At 42.6% G+C, this 14,258-nt stretch overlaps 1 non-coding gene across 1 annotated transcript; it reads left to right on the top strand.

Annotated features, from left to right (window-relative positions):
* Positions 1-12,965: 12,965 nt before the first annotated feature.
* Positions 12,966-13,072, top strand: LOC125493959 (small nucleolar RNA R71). The gene has a single exon (XR_007270282.1). It is a non-coding gene; the product is annotated as a small nucleolar RNA R71 (small nucleolar RNA).
* The last annotated feature ends 1,186 nt before the right edge of the window (positions 13,073-14,258 follow it).

Genomic DNA, 14,258 nt, shown 5'->3' with positions numbered 1-14,258 from the left:
CCCCCCTTCTTCTAATTAACATTATTAAGTTAATCAATCAATTATTAGCGGCGGAATCTATATAGTCGGAGCGTTACTGACGTACTTTCCATCAAGAAAATACAAGGCAACATAATTTCATGAACTTAAACATATTATTATCATGAAAACATAGTAAGTATCCAATGTTAGTCTTGATTGATTAGAAATTTAATTACTAAGCAGAGTCTGACATCAACTTAAAGTAAAACCATAAAAGTCAACATAAGCCTAAATACTATATTACTTCTCACTGCTACGTGATCCCGTTATCTTTATCAATACCTAAAATATTAAACAAAACGTTGTGAGTCGAGGCTTAGTATCATACTACTCTAACGACGTAAATTCATTTCAACTCATTTTGTTAGCAAACAGGGAAGAAATAATACGTAAAACTATTTCATAAACATATCATATTACATTATCTTCTTTATCATGTTCACCATCATAGTTCATATTATTTGGTAACTTGGCTAGTACAACAGAAGGGACGTCTCCCCATAATATAGAAACATCGTAAACAGGAGGCACCCGAGGACCATAGCCCTCACTAAATGGGAGGTGGCGTTAATGCCCATAATATAGCACAAACCTGGTTCAAAATATCCAGCCGGCAACAGTCTACGACTCCGACAGCTGTTAGCCATGTTCGTTACTCTTTTCGTTAGTAACAAAATATGGGAGAAGACGGCCGGGAAAATCATGTCCATCAAGCAGGGAGAGAAAGAGAGTCTAAGGGATTACATCGACAGTTTTAACTCGAAGGTCGTTACCATCCCCAGCCTGCAGCAAGAAGTAACCGTACTAGCCCTAATGACGGGTCTGAAAGAAGGAACCGCCCTTAGAAGCTATTTGGGTCGTAAGAAGTTGACCAGCATATCAGAGTTCCTTTACAAAGCCAAAGATTTTATTCGAGGGGAAAAAATTTGACAAAGCGGCATCTTCTAAACGATATGAGGAAGATAATAAGGGGAAACAAAAGGATAGAGATAGAAGCTGGAAGGACAGGAGACATGACTATTTCGACAGAAGAGAAGAAAGAAACTCTATGAAAAAAGGTCGAGAGACTAAACCTGAGTGATACCATAACTATACTCCCTTAACGGTCTCGAAGGCAGAGATCTATGAGATGCACAAGGGAGAAGATAAGTGGCAGCAGCCTACGAAAATGTTCTAAAAGGGGAGGGATAAGTCAAAGTGGTGCGATCTTCACGGGATTACGGCCATGTCATAGACGATTGCAAAGACTTGAGGGATGGTATTGAAGGTCTGATACGCAGAGGATATTTCAAGCAATATCAAGTTCAATCGAAGCGAGAAAGGCCGCTAGGAGAGGATGATGGTAAGCGTCGGTCTGTCAAGGAAAGGTTAACTGAGATTCATGTCATCTCGGGAGGCATGGTTCATGGTGGCAACATCCACGGAGCCAAAGCAAGTTTAGAGGAGATTCAACACCAGGTAAACTACCACAATATTAGAAAGTGGCCGGCACCACCTTAAATGTCGTCTCTTTCGTTTACGATGGAGGATGCCATGGGAATCATCTTCTCCCATGATGATCCTTTAATAGTATATCTCCGGTTTTCTAGTATGATGGTCTATCGCGTCCTAGTTGATGGCGGCAGTTCGGTCAACATTGTGTTCTTCCCAACATTCAAGAAGTTGGTTTGAAGCCGGTCTCGTGCCAAGTTATTGGGTTCACTGGGGCACCAATTATTCCATAAGACATTATTCTGCTACTAGTAAACTTATGGAAGGGACCCCAGTCACGAGATCAATGAGTAGAAATCCTAGTCGTCGATGTACTAGTAGCATAAAATGCAATTATAGGGCAACCACTGATCCATGACGCTCAGGCCATAATATCAACATATCATCTGAGAATGACATATACGTCAAATGACGGCAAGCCAGAGAAGTTGAGAGGAATCATAATTTCGCAAGGCCATGTTATTTAACAACACTGAGGACCTCATCCCATAAGTGGGCGGCAGAATCTCCATCATCTAACAGAAAAAGGTGGAGGGTAGAAAACAAGGTTGAACAGGACTTGTCGATGGAGAATATCGAGGAAGGCCGACAGACTTGTCGCGACCGAGCATAGATGGGAAACATAAGAGATAAGTATCGAAGCTGATAGACCGTAAAGAATGCTCAAGATTCGATTGGACCTAGGCATGAACATTAAGGTGAATTTGATAAGCTTGCTACGAAATAACGATGATGTGTTCGCATTCTCAGCTAACGAGTTGCCGGGAAGTGATCCCGCCGTTTTGTGCACCGGTTGAATATCAGTAAGGATGTTAGACCGATAAAACAAAAGAAGAGAACTTCTCAGTAAAAAAGAATGTTGCAATAAAAGAAGAGGTTGATAAGCTGCTAGCAGCATATATCATTGAACCATTTGACTATCTTGAATGGCTGGCAAATGTGGCAATGTTAAAAAAAGCCAATGATTCATGGTGGATGTGTGTGGACTCAATTTACTAATTTTGAACAAGGCTTAGCTCAAAGGTTGTTACCCGTTGCCGCGAATCGATCAGCTAGTCGATTCTACCAGCGGTCAAGGAATATCGAGTTTTATGGATGCTTTCTCTAAATACATCACATCAGCCTTCTGGAGACTGATAGAGACAAAGCCGCATTCATCACAGAAGACGACGTGTATGCATATAAGGTCATGTCGTTCAGTCTAAAGAAAGTAGGGGCCACCTACCAGCAGCTGGTGGTGACAAGCTAAAGTCGTATCACCTAATCAAAAATAACCTAAGGTCCACTAACTAGTAGTCAGGGAAGTCAGGATCGAATCCACAGGGAGAAGTTATACTATTGTATCTGAACTCTAATATTATACTAACAAAATCAGATGAATGGTTGTGTTACTAAGCTAAACAGGTAACAGAATTAAATAAGAAGGTGTAAATATATCAGTAAAGTACTAGAATCATGGATCACTATGCATACAATTCGGAAATCAAGGATAAACGATAACCACCTAGTAAGTCAATTGTCTAGGGCACATGTAATTTCTCTCGAACATTACCTCCCTCAAAGATCACCCAGCCGCTCTCGCATAGTCAAGGGTCACTTTGCCTAATAATTGAAAGCCTATACGGTATCTCTCCTCTCGAAGTAGATTCAGTATTGCAGAAGTAGAAATATAAATCAGGCCTTATAATCCTAGCATGAAGAAAAATCAAAGGAAACAATTGAAATACCAGATAATCAAACTAATCTATCAATCCCTTATTGTATACATAGATCTCCACAATTCTAGATATAGAACTACTCACTCATAATCATGAAATCAATAACAAGAATCATATAAAAACTCATACTTGGAAACATGGCAAATAACTAAGAAAACAATATATTAACAATGGAAGAAATAACAAAGAAGTAAAGAAGAAAGATTACCGAATTATATTGAACTATGAATAAGCAAAAGGTTTGATCTTGAATTGAAATCACAAAGCAATAAATTAAGGTTCTTGAAATACTCTATGGAGAAAACTAATAATAAAAACTAGATAAGAGTTAATAATTCTGATTTTTCTATTTATACAAGCCCTAAAACAATAGAAGAAAATCTCGAAAAAAGGGCCCGCAATCATTAAAAATCTCGCGTCTCGCCAGCGCCCGATCGGGCCAAAGTCGCCCGACGGATCGGGCTCCAAAGAAGATGATTAAGGCAAAATCACCAGACGCCCGATGCAATCGGGCTGACCCGCCCGATGACATCGGGCGGTCTTATGAAATGGGAGGCAGAGTGCTGGAATGGCGCCCGACGTCGGGCCAACTCGCCCGATCGGGCGAAAGACCGAATTACGACAGGCTAAAACGCCCGATCGGGCCCGCAGCAGAACATGAGAACTGGTATCTCGCCCGATCGGGCTGGGCCGCCCGATCCTATCGGGCCGGTCACTATCTTCGTTTCTTGTTCTTCCTTTGCTCAAAGTCCCGGAAATCATCCTCGGGATCTAGAAACTCGGCATCTAACCCTCTAATCCACTGTGCAATCATGTAAAGTAGGTGATAGCTTCCAAAACCTACAATTCAATACAAAATAGCAAACCACAACTAGATGGAGAGAGTTAGTACCAAATGGCTCCTAAGAGCACCATAATCACAACTTTTAGCACATAATTAGGGGAGAAAACTCTATATAAAACCATAACATCAAACTCCCCCAAGCTAAACCTTTGCTTGTCCCTAAGCAAAGCACAACATGAATATGAATAGAATTTGCTTCACCCCTAAAGTATGAAACTCAAACATTTTGACCTCAAAAACCTTCAAGCAAGCAAAGTTCAAGTTCAGTTGATCAGATCACTTTTGACTACCAATCACTTAAGCAGATTGTCCGAAATAGCAACCATACATAACTTGCACATCTTGAAAAGGGTCACCAGGATGTCACTCCTCTCAATTTTTGTGGCGAGCATAAAGTGTGCCCGAACGCTCACCAACCCAACCATAATATCCCTTCCCTCTCACACTCTCATGTGTTTAGAAAAGGTGAAATATCGCTCATCCTACTCAAGTCGACTCGAATAACAAACTTAAACTTCGACTTTGGCACATTGACTCTGTATCATTCCAATAAACATTCAAACAAGTGCTCAAAAGGTCTTTCTGAGGGTTGTAATGGGGCTCGGGTAAAGGTATGGGAATTATTTGGGGAATGTGGTGGAAAAGCCCAGAAAAGGGGAGCAATCAACACTAGTAGAACTAGGTGTGGTAAAAACAGCTTCCATGGTCTCAATCACATACCCAAAATAATGACCAACTTTAGATTTTTCGAACCAACCAACAATTGTTTCTTTGATAGTTTTCAGCAAAATGTATTGTTCTGGTTTTTACTCTTTTTTCATGACTCGTGACTTCTTGATTCTTTTCATGTGTTATTTTCTATTTTTTTTTCTTTTTTCTTTCTTTTTTTCTTTTTTCTTATTCACTTCACTCATGTCATCATAAACATATTAATTCCAATCAACCCGAAAATCAACCACACTAGTTCTATCCTAACAAATGCTCCCCCAAGCTAGGCTTGGGACAATAAACATTGAAAAGGCTCAAGGCGTGTAATGTGGCTTGATATAGATCCAAAGAAACTCATTAGGCTCAGCGGGGCTAGGAGGGAAATGATTCTTTTGTAGAAAATTCTGAGGCCAAAAATCAAAACAATTGAACGCCTCTATCACAGCACAATGTTCAAAGTCATCAGAAATCAACGAGTACAATGCCAAAGTCAAGATAAGAATGATATGAGGAACTAACACACAAGGATAATTCGGACATAAATATGCATCCGAAGGCTCGAATGAATCCTTACAATGTAACCAGTCCAAGCATGCAGTTAAAGTAGGTGTTTTATCATCAAAATCTACTCAAGACCAAGGCAATCAAAGATCACATCACAACATCCCAATCACGAATGCCCGATTATCCAGTATAATGAGTTAAATCATTTTTAAAGGCAAAGTTTGGGGCACAGGGAAGCAATTTCTCTATTCATGTTCAACTCGTGTTTTTGGTATTTTTTCAGCAATATTTCATTTTTTTGTTGTTTTGTTTTTATGAAAAGAAAAAGTTAACCAATTAACTAGCTTAACTAACCTAAGAACACAACACTAACCTACCTAAAAAGCAATAATAGTGAGAGGGGTACTTACAGAAATCCTCCCCCAAGCTGAACGAGGCAATGACCTCATTGCAACAAGAGGAAGGGGAGACATGGATATCAGTCATCCATGTGCACGTCCTCACTAGCATCATCTCCATCCACCTCATTGCCGGGCTGACTGTAGCTCGGGTTCCACGTATACCACGAAGGATGTGCATCATGCTCAGCAATGCGATGCAAGCGGCAGTTCTCGTCATACATCGAGTACAAAGCCAGGTGTTGATCGTTGGCTAGTGTATCGACCCGCTGACTAAGATTCTGTAGAAGAACACCATTGGCATCAACCTGCTGGCTGATACCTTGGATAGCCGCTGTATTGGCTGTAATGCCAGTATCCATGCGATGAAGCAGGGTCATCATTTCCTGAAAATCAAAGGAAGGAGGAGCAGTAGAATATGGGGGAGGGGGAGCATCAGAAGATGAGGGAATATCCTCAACATGGGGACGACGATAATAGTACGCTCAGGGATCTCGGGGCGGGGGTGGGAAAGTCAGAACCTGCAATGGGAAGGTGATAGTGAGGTTGGCCAGGTTTGATTTTGGCCAAAGGGCTGGGCAGGTCAATGGAACGCATTCCGTTAATTTGCCACTTGTATGTGTCCCCACCCCGTTCTAACCAATGCAGGCGAGTGAGATAGGCATAGTCCAAGAGGGTAGGGCCTAAGGCTGGCTGATACGGGTCTCGTCAAAGTCTGGAATGGCCCTAGCAAAAAGAGTGACTAGCCCCCCGTTCACGATGGGCCGAGAGGAGAACGTCCCGTCGGCGCGCCTCTTAGGGTATGTGGTGGCAATACGCTCCATTTGGAGCGCAACATGGTGAGGGATGTTGTAGTGGAAACGGCGGGGAGTGCCCCGATACATGTAGCTGCCTATGAGATAAAGCTCATCCCCGCGAATGAGCTGCCCCTCAACCCTCCCAAACAAGGTCTTAGACATGAAACGAACCCAAATTTTGAAGATGGGTTGGTGTATATACCTAGCATGACAGTGTTGCAAGGTAAAATCTGTTTCATCCCCCGTTATAGCATAGTAGACATCCCTGTGATGATAGTCAGGTGGATGCCCAATCTCCCCCCGGTTGAGGACACGGAGTATGCGAGCAAACTCCGGCAGGGTGAGGGTGAAGTCCCTATTTAAAAGCCTATAGGAAACATGTGAGATTGGTCCGGAACGAGGGTGAGTCACATTCAAGCTACTATAAAATTCATACACAAGCACGGGATAGGTATTGACATGAACAGTATAAAAGGGTTCCATACCAATGATTTTCATGAATTCCTTAAATTCATTATGAATGCCCAATTTATCCAAGAATTCAATATCAAGAAATGTGGTAGGACTTACCTCGCGCCCCTTGAGGCGCTGAAATCGTTCCCTCTGTTCTTCCGTGGAGAAGATGACGTCCGGGAAAGTCTCATCTCTGGGAATTTCCGGTGGTGGTGGTGGTGGTGGTTGGGACCCCGTGGTAGATCTTCGTCGCCTTGTGAACATTATGCTAAGATGTGCAAAAATATCAACCCTTCAACTCACTCTTTAATGGGGAAAAGATGGGGAAGACTTGAAGCACTCAAATCCTCACTTTAATGGTGGAAGAAAAAAAAATGGAGAAAAAGATGAAGGAGAGAGATAGAGTGGGAGAAAAGTGAAGAAAGTAGGATGAGAGATGAGTAGAAAGTGATAGGAGAGAAAAATTGGTAAGAATTTGAAGATTTGAAGGAGGGTCTTCAATGGTGGAAAGGGGGTTTGGAGAAGAAGATGGGAGAATTTGGGGGTTAGGGTTTGGAAGAGAGAGAAAATGTGAGAGGAAGTGAGTGAAAAGAAGGGGAAAATCCCCTTTAAAATCGCCAGCCGGACCCGAGCCCGATCGGGCGAGCTCGCCCGAGCATCGGGCGTCCTTTTTTTTTTAACTTTTCTGAGTTTGGTTGCGCGCCCGATCGGGCTGGCTCGCCCGATCCATCGGGCTTCTGCTTTTTTCCCTTAAAGAATGATGGTTGCGGGCCCGATCGGGTGTCCACGCCCGATCGGGCGATATTTTTTCGTCTTCTCAATTTTGGTTGCGCGCCCGATCGGGTTTCCACGCCCGATCGGGCGTTTTTGTCGTAAAGGATTGTGACGGTGTTTCGCCCGATCGGGCGTCATGGCCCGATGGGATCGGGCGACGCACTTTTCCTTGTTTTTCGACTTCCGTTGCGCGCCCGATCGGGCAACCTCGCCCGATGTCGTCGGGCTATGCCCAGTAAGCAGGCTCGTATTTTTCTTTCCTTTGGTAAGCACTCCTGCACACATGTAACCTGAAGAGGATATCAGTACCCTCTCACTCTCTCACCAAATACAAAAATAAACAAAGTAAAAAAAAAAAAAAATCTAGAAAAAACTACGAAAAGAAAAGAAAGAAATCGGGTTGCCTCCCGATTAGCGCTGGTTTATAAAGGTCCCGCACGACCATAATGCTTCATCCCTCAAACAGAAGGGGATGGGGGTTGAAGGTATAACTCCTCCACAGATCCAACAGGGATTCCGGTATGGTACAACTTCAGACGTTGGCCATTAACTTTGAATTCTACCTGTTGCATTCATACCTCAATAGAACCAAACTTGTTAGTGTTAGTGACAGAAAAAGGACCAGACCACCTAGATTTCAACTTACCAGGAAAAAGCTTTAGTCTAGAGTTGTACAGTAAAACCTTGTCACCAATATTGAACTCCCTACTCAGAATTTTCTTATCATGCCATCTCTTAGTGCGCTCTTTGTAGAGCCGCGAACTATCATAAGCATTTATCTAAGTTCATCAAGCTCATTAATCTGCAGTAAACGCTTTTCTCCTGCTAATTTAGCATCAAGGTTCAACTCTTTAACCGCCCAAAAAGCCTTATACTCTAGTTCGACAGGTAGGTGGCATGCTTTTCCATAGACTAGGCGATAAGGGGTGGTACCAATAGGGGTCTTAAAAGCAGTTCTATAAGCCCATAAGGTGTCATCTAACTTATCACTCCAATCTTTTCTCGATTTAGCTACCACTTTCTCCAAAATAGACTTTATTTCCCGGTTAGACACTTCTACTTGCCCACTTGTCTGAGGGTGGTATGCTAGGCCAGTCCTATGGTAGACACCATACTTTTTGAGTAGGGCTTCAAAGGTTCTTTTGTGAAAGTGGGATCCCCCATCACTAATGACAACTCTTGGTACCCCAAACCGTGGAAAGATAATCTTTTTGAACATTTTCATGACAACCTTAGAGTCATTGGTCGGTGATGCAATAGCTTCTACCCACTTAGAGACATAGTCAACAGCAACAAGTATGAAATTGTTGCCTGAGGAAGAGGGAAAAGGACCCATAAAATCAATACCCCACACATCAAATAGTTCAACTTCTAGGATGGTGTTTGGGGCATCTCATGTCTACGGGAAATATTTCCTGTTCGTTGGCATGCATCACAAGACTTAAACAAATACTAGCATCATGAAAAAGTGTTGGCCAATAAAAACCAGATTGAAGTACCTTTGCTACTGTTTTGGAAGGCCCAGCATGGCCTCCACATGGAAGGGAGTGAGAGTGCTTCAGAATGTCATGCACCTCCCACTCTGGGATACATCGCCTGTATATAGTGTCAGCACAGAGCTTGTAAAGCAGAGGGTCATCCCAGAAGAATTGTTTGGCATCATGGAGAAATTTCTTTCTCTGCTGGTAGCTCAGCTCTGGAGGGGTTTGTCCACTCACACAAAAGTTGGCGAAGTCCGCATACCACGGGGTAACAGAAGTGACTGCCAGGAGCTTATCATCAGGAAAGGAGTCGTCAATGGGAAGACCTTCTTCCATATCTGCATACTGCAATCGGGACAAATGGTCAGCTACTACATTTTCTGCACCCTTTTTATCTCTGATCTCCAAGTCGAATTCTTGGAGCAGCAAAATCCACCGAATGAGTCGAGGCTTGGCCTCCTTTTTGGCGAGAAGGTACTTCAATGCAGCATGATCAGTGTAGACAATGACTTTAGACCCAAGCAGATAGGTCCTGAACTTGTCCAAGCATAGACCACAGCTAGCAGCTCTTTCTCTGTAGTGGCATAATTGACTTGAGCTTCATCGAGTGTCTTGTGCATAGTAGCATGGAGGATGTTGTCTTTTCTCTGACCAAGGACAGCTCCCACAGCATAATCACTGGCATCACACATAATCTCAAATGGGAGGGTCCAATCTGGAGATCGGATGATAGGAGCAGTAATCAAAGCTTGCTTAATCCTGTTAAAAGACACTAGACACTCATCAGTAAACAGGAACGGGGCATCCTTGAGGAGCAACTGAGTAAGTGGTTTAGCAATTTTAGAGAAGTCCTTGATAAAGCGGCGATAAAATCCCGCATGACCAAGAAAACCTCTAACACCCTTAACATTCACAGGAGGGGGTAATTGCTCAATCACTTGAATTTTTGCTTTGTCCACCTGGATGCCTCGTTCAGAAATAATATGACCAAGTACCACTCCTTCAGTAACCATGAAGTGGCACTTCTCCCAGTTCAAAACAAGGTGGACATCCTCACATCTTTTCAGTACTTTAGTCAAATTCAGCAAACATGCATCAAAATCAATGCCATACACACTAAAGTCATCCATAAATACTTCCATGATGGACTCAATAAATTCAGAAAATATGGCCATCATACAACGTTGGAAAGTAGCAGGGGCATTACATAGGCCAAAGGGCATCCTTCTATAGGCAAAGGTACCATAAGGACATGTAAAGGTGGTCTTCTCCTGGTCATCTGGGTGGATAGGGATTTGGAAGAAACCAGAATAGCCATCTAGATAACAGAAATGAGAATGACAAGCTAGACGTTCCAACATCTGATCAATGAAGGGAAGGGGAAAATGGTCTTTCTTAGTGGCAACATTTAATTTCCTATATCAATGCACATACGCCACCCAGTAACTACTCTTGTAGCAATTAATTCATTTTTCTCATTTTTAACTACAGTAGTACCACCCTTTTTAGGAACCACTTGAACTGGACTCACCCACTTAGAATCAGAAATAGGATAGATAATCCCAGCATCAAGCAATTTCATAACCTCCTTTTTGACAACTTCCTGCATATTCGGGTTCAAACGACGCTGACCTTGTATACTAGGACGATGATCATCCTCAAGATGGATTTTATGCATGCAAAAGTCAGGGCTTATGCCTTTCAAATCATCAATGTTATATCCAATTGCCTTTTTATGTTGTCGCAAAACAGACAAAAGTTGAGACATTTGACCATCATTTAATGCAGCACTAACAATCACAGGGCAATTTTCAGAATCATCCAGAAAAGCATACCGCAGAGAAGGGGGAAGGGGTTTCAGTTCAGGTTTCTTTACCTCTACCGGTGGAGTAGCACATACTAACCGTTCATCCTCATGAGTGGTAGTACCATCAAGCTCGACACAGGTAAAAGCTGCTTCCCAAGCATCCGCTTCAGTAGTCCGGATAATATCATCACCTGTGGAAGAGGTAAAACAAAGCAAAGCCTCCAGTGGATCCCGCATAAGGGATTGAGGCATGTCATCATTAACCAGCACATCAATGACATCTATTCTGTAACAGGCTTCCTCTAGCATGGGACTTTTCAAAGCATTGGTCAAACTAAAAGTTACCTTATCATCCCCCACAGTCAAAGTTAATTTCCCATTTTTTACATCTATGACAGCTCCAGCAGTATGAAGGAATGGTCTCCCTAAAATGATTGGGATTTGAGTATCCTCTTCCATGTCAAGCACAACAAAATCCACAGGAATGTAAAATTTACCTACCCACAGGAACGTCCTCTAAGATACCTAGGGGGTATTTAACAGAACGGTCAGCCATTTGAAGAGTAATGTTGGTACATTTTAAATCTCCCATGTCAAGCTTTTTACAAACAGTCAAGGGCATGACACTAACACTAGCACCTAGATCACATAAGGCTTTGTCAATAAATATGGTGCCAATATTACAAGGGATGGAGAAACTCCCCGGATCTTTCAATTTAGGGGGGGATTGATTTTGTAAAAGAGCACTACATTCTTCAGTAAAGGCAACAGTTTCTACTGCATTAAAGCTCTTTTCCTAGTCAAAATTTCCTTCAAAAATTTAGCATATGCAGGTACTTGAGTAATGAGTTCAGTAAATGGAACAGTTACCTGAAGATTTTTCACTACCTCCATAAACTTACCAAGTTGGTGATCCAGCTTATTCCTTGATAGACGAGTGGGAAATGGAACCTTGATCGCAGGAGTGGTGGAGGGACTGTTTTCAGGTACTGTCTGCTTCTCTGCATTTGTGTTGGTGGTAGCCTCAGGAGCTGACGAAGTTTCAGTTATGTCTGCATTTTTTTCTGACTCAACCGGACCATCCTTAGGCATTGGGGGACCATCATAATGTGTGCCACTCCTAAGAGTGATGGCGTTGGCAGTGTCCCTTGGTTGCATCGATTGTGAAGGTAAGGCCCCAGGTGGCCTACTAGCAGAAGAACTAGCCAACTGAGCTAGTTGAGTCTCCAACATCTTGTTATGCGTGCCCAAATTTTCCAGTTGAGCTTTTGTGTCAGCTTGAAAAGCATTGAACCCCTTCTGCATCTGGAACATCATATTCTTCAACTCTGTCATGGCTGGGTCAGCAGGAGGAGCAGGCTGTGGAGGTGCTTGATTTCTCTGAAAACCAGGTGGAGCTTGTTGTGAAGGTTGGTATTGTTGACCCTGTTGTTGAGGTGGATATGGTTGTTGAGGTTGAGGGTTCAACACATTAGTACTCCTATATGAGAGGTTGGGATGATGTCTTAACCCAGGATTGTAGGTGTTGGAATAGGGGTTGAATTGGTTCCTAGGTTGTGATTGGAAAGCATTGACGGCCTCACAGTTATTTCCCAGCGCAGGACACTCTTGAGAGTTGTGCCCAGATATTCCACAAGCATCACATACATGCACATTATAGTTAGAAGCACTAGCCATCGCATTAACACTCATATGGGAGGAATCATTACCTAACTTCAGGGAGTCAATTTTCTGAGTTAGAGTAGCTAGTTGCCCAGACAGTAGAGAAATGGCTTCAACATCATGTTTACCACCCTTTTTCAAAGAGGAACGAATGGTAGAGGCTTGATTAGATGCTAGCTTCTCCAAAAGTTCATACCCTTCCTCAATTGCTTTATCCATGAAGAACCCACCAGATGCTCCATCAATTACCCGTCGTGTATCTGCATCAACTCTAGTGTAGAAAATCTGACACAAGTACCACTGGTCCAACCCATGATGAGGACATAGACGCTGCAGATCCTTGAACCGCTCCCAAGCTTCATATAGAGATTCACCAGGATCTTGGGTGAAAGTAACTATGGCATGTCTCATATCTGCAGTTTTCTGGTAAGGGTACCACTTGATGAGGAAAATCTTGGAAAGTTCTGGCCAGGTGGTGATGGTGGAAGGCAGCTTGTTATACCAGAACAAAGCTTTATCGCGCAGAGAGAAACCAAATAGAAGGAGCTTCATCTCATCAGGAGTAACACCAGCTTGCTTCTGAGTAGCACAACACTGTAAAAATCTCTGCAGATGCTGATTTGGGTCTTCAGATGGTAACCCAGCGAACTGATTGTTCTGAACCATATTCAAAACATGAGACTTGATCTCAAAATTTGTAGCAGCAATAGTGGGCATCCGTACCCCAGTAGGCACGTTATCAGGAGATGGTTGCGCATAACTCTGAAGGTTCGAGTAACATTCTCACCCATGTTGACAGTAATAGGTGAGGTGGGGTTTTCTTGGTGTGGGGGTGATGGTGGAGATGGTGTCTTTTGGGAGGGTGTCCCTGCAGACAGCTTAGCTTGCTTAGTTTTCTTTCTGAGTCTACGAGCGGTCTTTTCAATCTCTGGATCGAACGGGATGAGATTTGGAGATTTCAATTTCCTGCTCATACACCAAAAACACTAAAACAAACGTGAGATGCTCCAAAGAACAGGTGTTCTTCAGAGTAGAGGTTAGTTTAATACTATATATTCAGACAAAATAAAATAAACCGTCTCCCCGGCAACGGCGCCAAAATTTGACAGGCTAAAGTCGTATCACCTAATCAAAAATAACCTAAGGTCCACTAACTAGTAGTCAGGGAAGTCAGGATCGAATCCACAGGGAGAAGTTATACTATTGTATCTGAACTCTAATATATACTAACAAAATCAGATGAATGGTTGTGTTACTAAGCTAAACAGGTAAAGAATTAAATAAGAAGGTGTAAATATATCAGTAAAGTACTAGAATCATGGATCACTATGCATACAATTCGGGAAATCAAGGATAAACGATAACCACCTAGTAAGTCAATTGTCTAGGGCACATGTAATTTCTCTCGAACATTACCTCCCTCAAAGATCACCCAGCCGCTCTCGCATAGTCAAGGGTCACTTTGCCTAATAATTGAAAGCCTATACGGTATCTCTCCTCTCGAAGTAGATTCAGTATTGCAGAAGTAGAAATTAAATCAGGCTAACTATAATCCTAGCATGAAGAAACAATCAAAGGAAACAATTGAAATACCAGATAA

This window comes from Beta vulgaris, chromosome 9, assembly GCF_026745355.1.
Source record: "Beta vulgaris subsp. vulgaris cultivar EL10 chromosome 9, EL10.2, whole genome shotgun sequence".
NCBI lineage: Eukaryota > Viridiplantae > Streptophyta > Magnoliopsida > Caryophyllales > Amaranthaceae > Beta > Beta vulgaris.
Note: the sequence above shows the minus strand (reverse complement) of the source record. Positions and strands in the feature narration are given on the sequence as shown.